Source organism: Schistocerca serialis, chromosome 5 (genome assembly GCF_023864345.2).
Source record: "Schistocerca serialis cubense isolate TAMUIC-IGC-003099 chromosome 5, iqSchSeri2.2, whole genome shotgun sequence".
In the NCBI taxonomy this organism is placed as follows: Eukaryota; Metazoa; Arthropoda; class Insecta; order Orthoptera; family Acrididae; genus Schistocerca; species Schistocerca serialis.
The window spans coordinates 378,737,614-378,745,272 of NC_064642.1; the positions used below are offsets into that span (position 1 = coordinate 378,737,614).

The following is a 7,659-nucleotide window of genomic DNA, read 5'->3' on the forward strand; positions in this document are numbered from 1 at the left end:
TAGACAGATAGTCACGTAATTAGTCAACGTCTTCGCTTTTTCGTTTCTTGGAGAGCGCTTACTGCCAGCCTTTTGGATCACGTACTTCAGAATAACGTTCGACTAGCATCCAGTCCCGCGCCTCTGCTACTGACATTGTGTTGTTACACGGAGAGTATAGATCAGAATGTGCGAGAAGAACTTCAACCGGGACAGGTGCCTGTCATCTTAGTGATGCATGGATGTGAGCTCTCGACGCTGAGAAGGCACATTGAAATACTGTCAGTTGTGTAGATTGTGTAGGCGGCGGCGCCACCAGTGTAGACGTGGACTCAATCTCTGGTAGCATAACGTGAAGATGACGTACACTTCCTAATCACAAGCAGTCTACGAGGTATAAATGACTACTACAACTGCAGCCCCAGCATTTGTTTGTTCCTGACGGAGAGGTTGGAGGATTTCTTGAAAATTAGAAATTTTACACAGGTCTGACGTGACAAGCTGTCTTATGCGTGGATGTTGTTACGAGAAACTTCGATCCCAGCGAACAGAAATTCAACAGGATGTATGTATTATAGTAATATCATTTAATGCTACTGCGTCTTCTCTGATTTCAGACTGATTGATACAATTCTTTCGTTTACGTATTAGTAACTTCACAGTCACCCGTTTAACGCATTGCGAAGCGTTGTTCTCGAGTCTAACCTCCAGGTGTAACAAGTGTACAGGTACCTGTGGTGCAATGTCCGAAACGAAAGTAAGTTGTATCATCTCCTGTGTGAAACTACTTTGTTTGACCATGAAATATACCTCAAAGTTGAAGTAAATTGAATTGGTACCCACAGGCGGGCAGCATAATGAAGTCTCTACTTCGCAAGCAACCCAGACACGTAACCAGCCTTACCGGGGCTGGGAATGTAATGACACATTCAGCTGGAGACCGAACTTCCTATCAGATTAAAAACGTGTACTGGACTGGCACTCAAACCCCCAATCTTGCTGTTCGCGGCAGTACTCTTAACAGTTAAGCTATCCATTCACAACTTACGGCCTGCTTCCCAGAGCTTTGCTTTTGCTGTGCTGACATGCCTCGTTATTTCAGTAGATAAGAATATTACATGTGGAGGTAAGTTTCTGAAGGCAAGTCCCAATCCGGTAGATAGGGTTTAATCTGCTAGAAAGTTTCCAAAATGTGCACACTTCGATTCAGAGTGAGTCATTCCAGAAACAATCCCTTTGGCTGTGGCATAATATTTCACTGCGATATCCGCTCTTACAGGAGTGTTTGTCTCCCAACATATATAGGGCGACTTCTGTGAAGTTTCGAATCTGTGTGTCCATGTCTGTAGAACACATGGTCAGCTATACAATCCTTTGTTTCTCTTTTTGCTGAGATAGGACACTCAGGAAGGGTGTAAATACTGGTTGACCATCAAATAAGTCATCTCTAGTAACTTTATTAGAGATTTTGAGACCGTAGTGGTTGTTTCAGTATTGCCAAAACATATTTTCACTTTCATGAGCTGTCAGATCGTCCAACTACATGCCAATAGTGCAATGCATGCAGTACCCTTGTAAAAACTTGGACTTAGAGCTACATTAGTGGCAAATATGGGTCTACATGTTCCACGTTAGAGAAACGTGCACGCAGTTCCATCACATATACACTACAGTACTTGAGCCGACCGGAGTGGCCGAGCGATTCTAGGCGCTACAGTCTGGAACCGCGCGTCCGCTACGGTCGCAGGTTCGAATCCTGCCTCAGGCATGGATGTGTGTGATATCCTTAGATTAGTTAGGTTTAAGTAGTTCTAAGTTCTAGGGGACTGATGACCTCAGAAGTTAAGTCCCATAGTGCTCAGAGCCTTTTGAACCGTTTTTGAACTACAGTACTGGAACCTTATTTCGTACAGGCAACTATTTTTCGTTTGACTTTTTGTTTTTTACTAAATTGTTATCATTCAGTTACTAACATGGGTAGTATTGCACCAGCTGTGAAGTTTCTTATTTCGATTACTTCTCCTTTAATGATGATTATTCTAGACTATGGGTACAGTTAGGTATTTCATCATAGTTACGTAAGTTATCAACAGACATGTGTCATTGTATCTTTCTACCCTCTGTGAAGTCACACTCGAGACAAATGCAGAAGGTGACCGCGGCAGGGGTGTAAGATGACAGCTACTGTCGGACAGCCATTAAAGAGCGCCACAGTTACAGGTATAATACTGGTGCATTATGGCCACCATTCCAGGTTTGATGCCATACCTGTAGCCTGCAAAATGTCTAATTTCTTACTCTGCATCTTTCATATCCACCATGCCCATTTGAAATTAAGTGCGGCTACTCGTCATTCTGATTGAAAAACTGAAACTAACTGTTCTATTAATGAATGTTTGATTTATTTACAAGTAAAATAAAATTTTTATAACTGTTCATAGTCCCCATCTTACTGGACTCAGATCTAAAATGAATAAATTTAACTATACCGGATTTCACCTGATTTTCTCAAGGAATACTTCAAAGTTTGTTAAATAAAAACACTCATCAAATAAATTCTGAACAGTTATTAAATATTTCGAATGGTTGATTGACGTGGCACTAAAATTAGGGTGTATATTGTAACTATTAACAAAAAAACACATTTATAAAAAATGTAACGATTTTTGACACTAAATTTAAAAAATCATTATGTACCAAATTGCGAAACGTTTCTAAGAACATATTTTTATTAAAGTTCTCTTCACTAATAAAACAAAATGCAATATTAAAGCAAATGAATTTTGCACTTCCATTAAACTTCGTAACTGGGAGAGTCTATTTCCTATGCTATTCATTCACACATTAACAAAATTTCAATCAATTGAAATATAATTTTAATCTAAAGCTCAATAATTTCTCAGTATAAGAGAGAAAGTCAATACGACCTGCTGTTTTTCGAAAAGTTCTTAATATATTTAATAGAGTAAGAATGCAATAAAACTTTTGCAATAATGAACAACAATTCGACAACCCCATTAAAATTTAACGATGATTAATGTCAACACAATAATTTACACAATTCTTTGTAAAGTAAAATATCAGTCACAGTGGTCATTTTAAAATGCACTGAGGGTACCTTACTACTATTCCTTGAAATATTTTTTTTTAATTTGTGACTTACAAATTCAGAAGATTTCATATTCTCATATAAACTAAAATATAAGGTAACACTTTACTGATAGCTTCATTGAATTCAATATTAAATGTCATTTTCTACAAATCTTAGTAACTTATCTGTATGATTTCCTTTCTTTACTTGTTTTGAAGTATACAGGCATTACTGAGTCAGCCATTAATGAAAAGTGCTGCAGTAATGAAGAATATCAAGATGACTAATAATTGTGGGAGTAAGGAGGAGCAGGCTGTTAGGATTTTAGCGTTTTTTACTGAAATCTGAGGATCTAGATACGAAAGCATTCTCTTTCGGCGTTACAAGGTGTAATCTTTGAATTAGAATAGTGGGAGGAGTTTCCAATATCTCTATCATAACAGTTCACATTCTACTTGCGCCATTATGAGGCCAATGACAGATATAAGGATATTTATTGTCGATGTAGTTTAACACACTATCCACCATGAATATAAGAGAGGAACTAATCTGTCATGCAAACAGGAAGATATCGAAATTTGTGCAGATGTACTATATTTGAAGTATGGCTTTCTGAGAAAAGAGAAATTTATGGCTTTTAAACTTCAAAATAAAATAGTATATTTTTCTGCCCTTTACTTTTTTTGGATTGCAATTTCTGATAAATAAATGATATCAGAATATAAGATGAACATGAAAAAGAATTTGTTTACCATAAAGTATTTAATGCAATGTAGCAACATAGAAATCTTAAATTTTAGTATGAAAATAAATTTCCTGGAGCCATTTAGCTAAACCTCCCAAATAGTTTTTCCTGATTGAGTAATATGCACCATCACAAACATACACACAAAAACTTTAAAATTTGTATACCATTGAGAGAAGGCAGCATACATTCTTTGATTGTGTAAATGAAAATAATCTTTCATTAAAACATCAGTTTGGTAAGAATGAATCTAGAGAATGGTTAGTGATTCATTAGTTGATCAGGTTAAAATAATGGCAAGCTAGAATTTCATTTCTTATACAGTTTATCAAGTATATTGGAAATTACATTATGATATACTAATAATTATTGTCACTGTGAGTATATCTGTAGTGACACAAATTAAGTGCCAAATGTAATCGTATATTTTCAAAGGAGGATATCGGAGACAATTCCAAACTGGATGTGTCACAGTGTGAATAACCACAAGTTAGTTATCTGAATACCATAACAATCAGGAGAGGGAAAGCAGTTAACCAATGAGCAGATACTTGATTTCTAGTGTGTTTTAGGTCCAATTGTCGAACTGGTGCCGAATTTGCTCGTGTACTTTTACCACAAAACTGTCAACATTCCAGAGACCTTTAAGGCTTTCTAATGATCGGCGCTTGCAGGTACTTTACTCCAAGGTAAGTCATATATAACGTGAGTTAACTGGCTTCTAATATTATCGCAGTGTGTGTGGCACGTTAAGCCGTTAGTTCATAACAAATTGCGTTTCATCTCTACATGCGCGTTTCAGATTGGTTTATAAACAATTAAGAAAAGCTTTTATTAGGAAAGTGTAACAGTCCATAGCATTTAGTGATACAAAGAGAGTTACCTCCAGAAGCGTGTGTTCCAGTACTCAGTCTTCCTGTCTTCTTTGTTTCAGTCTAAAATTGGCAATGAAATGTCTTGCTTCTTTGTACTTTGCCAGGTGAATTGCTTGTAGCCATAAGCGTAACAAGCGTTAGCAGATAGATTTACCTTCGATAGATACTGAGTTTTCACAAGTCAGCAGCCTAATATCATTTTTATAATGGGGTAGATTCCAGTTAGTTAAATTTCGAAAACAGTGTACTAGAAATACTTCCAGATACTGTCTCTTAGGCATACGATCTTCAGAATCTCTGTAATTCATTTCAATGTATGTGATACAGTACAAAGGGAAGCAGCTCTATAAAGAACTGGAGAAGATAAAGAGTCCCTCAAAGACCCATGCGAGAAGAAAGTACAATAATAGTTATCACATGGAGGAGCAGTCGGTGTGACAGATAAAGATTAGAACACTCGAATCAGATTATAGAGACTGTTGGGTCCAGCGACTGTGAAGAGATTAGCACAAGACAGGAACAGACACAGGACAGCGTAAAACCAATCGGGAGACTGATGATGCAGACGTAGAAGTGACATGTACTGAGTGTGCCAATGTAGCGCAGTGTTGTCAAGGTTCCTGGATTGGCACTACTTTGCGGAATTTTGTGGCTGCATAGAGAGGCATAGATTTCAGAACGGACATCAATGTTAACCACGAACTACAGCACTGCCTTACCTGACACTGTCCACAGTATACTTGCATCTGTACAGATCGCTCTTAAAGTATGGTAGGTGGAATATGACTTCTTCAGCCTTTGTAGCGACAAATTTGACCGTCAGGGTGGCTACTTAACATGTTAAGCAGACTTTCCGGCTCGTAGTGGTCCTCATTGTCTCCCAAAGAGTGTTGCGCAAATTACAACTTACGGCGCTTGATAAACAGAATAACAGATGTGGCTTGGATGTTTTGGAGGCAATTATAGACGTGCGGACACTGGGCATTTATGTCTTTTTACTTCGGATAACAGAAAATGAAGGCATTCTCCATAATGAAACTGATGACTGCCTCGCTAAGAGTATCATTTCGGAAGAACAGTTCTGCCCAACGCCAGTCCCTTGTACCGGTTTAAATTTGACGTGCAAAATAGCTGCTTATTGCTACTTTAAGTGTGAATGACGCGTATCTCAGCACTATAAGGGCAGCCACCTGACGGCCATACAAACGAACATCTATTCTCGGCCATGGCTCACATCGGTGAAACTTAGTAGACATCATGTAACCTCTCTCATCCACGTGAGGCTGCGACACAGGTGTTACCCCACCCACCTATACACGTTGAAAATCATTGCTTCTGGACACTGCGATCGGGACACAAAGGCGGTGGTAGTTGTGAACCATGTTATATTGACGTGTACTAAGTACCCGGCTGCACAGGCAGTCTTGCAGAAAAAATTGCTTGCGAAGGGTACCCCCTCCCAACAAGTAAAACTGCTTGATATACAGGGTGGGTCATCTAACTATTGCCACCTAGAATAACTCCTAAAGTATGATAGTAGCAGAATAATTCGTAGGACAAAAGTTGCATGGGACAACGGGAGCCATAATATGGCGTTGGTTTTTTGTTGCTAGGTGGCGCCGCGTCAGAGATATGGACAACCTTGTTTTTTTTTAATGGGAGACTATAGTTTGATACTTATTTTCTGATAGCGGGTTTCGAGACCAGTCCAATGATACGTAACAGTAAGGTCTTTAAAGGTCAACAAAGGTCACAAAAATGGCATGCTCGAAGTGATGACCATAGGTACCAATGCAGCGATGCAGTCTTCTTATAATGGATTGAGTGGTATTCATTCCCACTGCGGCACTTATCGAAGCACAGCTTTACCTCGTCTCCTACGTGCTTGGGTAGCACAGTTGGTAGAGCACTTGCCCACGAAAGGCAAGGTCCCGAGTTCGAGTCTCGGTCCGGCACACAGTTTCAATATGCTGCAGAGTGAAAATCTCATTCTGGAAACATCCCCCAGGCTGAGGCTAAGCCAAGTATCCGCAATATACTTTCTTTCAGGAGTGCTGGTTCTGCAAGTTTCGCTGGACAGCTTCTGTAAAATTTGGAAAGTAGGGGACGAGGTACTGGCAGAAGTAAATCTGTGGGAACGGGGCGTGAGTCGTGCTTGGGTAGCTCAGTTGGTAGAGCACTTGCCCGTGAAAGGCAAAGGTCCGAGTACCAGTCTCGGTCCAGCACACAGGTTTAATCTGCCAGTAAGTTTCATATCAGCGCACACTCCGCTGCAGAGTGGAAATCTCATTCCTGAAACATCCCCCAGGCCGGCTTGACGGCCGAGCGGTTCTAGGCGTTTCAGTCTGGATCCCCGCGACCGCTACTGCCGCAGGTTCGAATCCTGGCTCGGGCGTGGATGTGTTTGTTGTCCTTAGGCTAGCTAGGTTTAAGTAGTTCTAAGTTCTAGGGGACTGATGACCTCAGATGCTAAGTCTCACAGTGCTCAGAGCCATTTGAACCATTTTGAACCTCCCCCAGTCTGAGGCTAAGCCAAGTGTCCGCAATATCCTTTCTTTCAGAAGTGCTAGTTCTGCAAGTTTCGCTGGACAGCTTCTGTAAAATTTGGAAGGTAGGGGACGAGGTACTGGCAGAAGTAAATCTGTGGGAACGGGGCGTGAGTCGTGCTTGGGTAGCTCAGTTGGTAGAGCACTTGCCCGTGAAAGGCAAAGGTCCCGAGTTCGAGTCTCGGTCCAGCACACAGTTTTAATCCGCCAGGAAGTTTCGAGAACCCCTGTCATTGTTTTTGCCCCCTAGTCATGGTGTAAATATCAGAGACCTCGTGAAACTGGTGATGCATATAAAAACAATCGTCCCTTAATAATATCAACAGCAGCTGTTAATAAAACGCATCTGAAGAGATCTAGCTAGCAAAATCTTGCTTGCTAAATGCGTCCATGGAAGTTCAAATCTCATAGCAAGTTTCAATA

The 7,659-nt window shown here is 40.1% G+C and overlaps 1 non-coding gene across 1 annotated transcript; it reads left to right on the forward strand.

The window, feature by feature from the left end:
- Positions 1 to 7,354: 7,354 nt before the first annotated feature.
- On the forward strand, positions 7,355 to 7,429 carry Trnas-uga (transfer RNA serine (anticodon UGA)). The gene has a single exon. It is a non-coding gene; the product is annotated as a tRNA-Ser (tRNA).
- Positions 7,430 to 7,659: the final 230 nt, after the last annotated feature.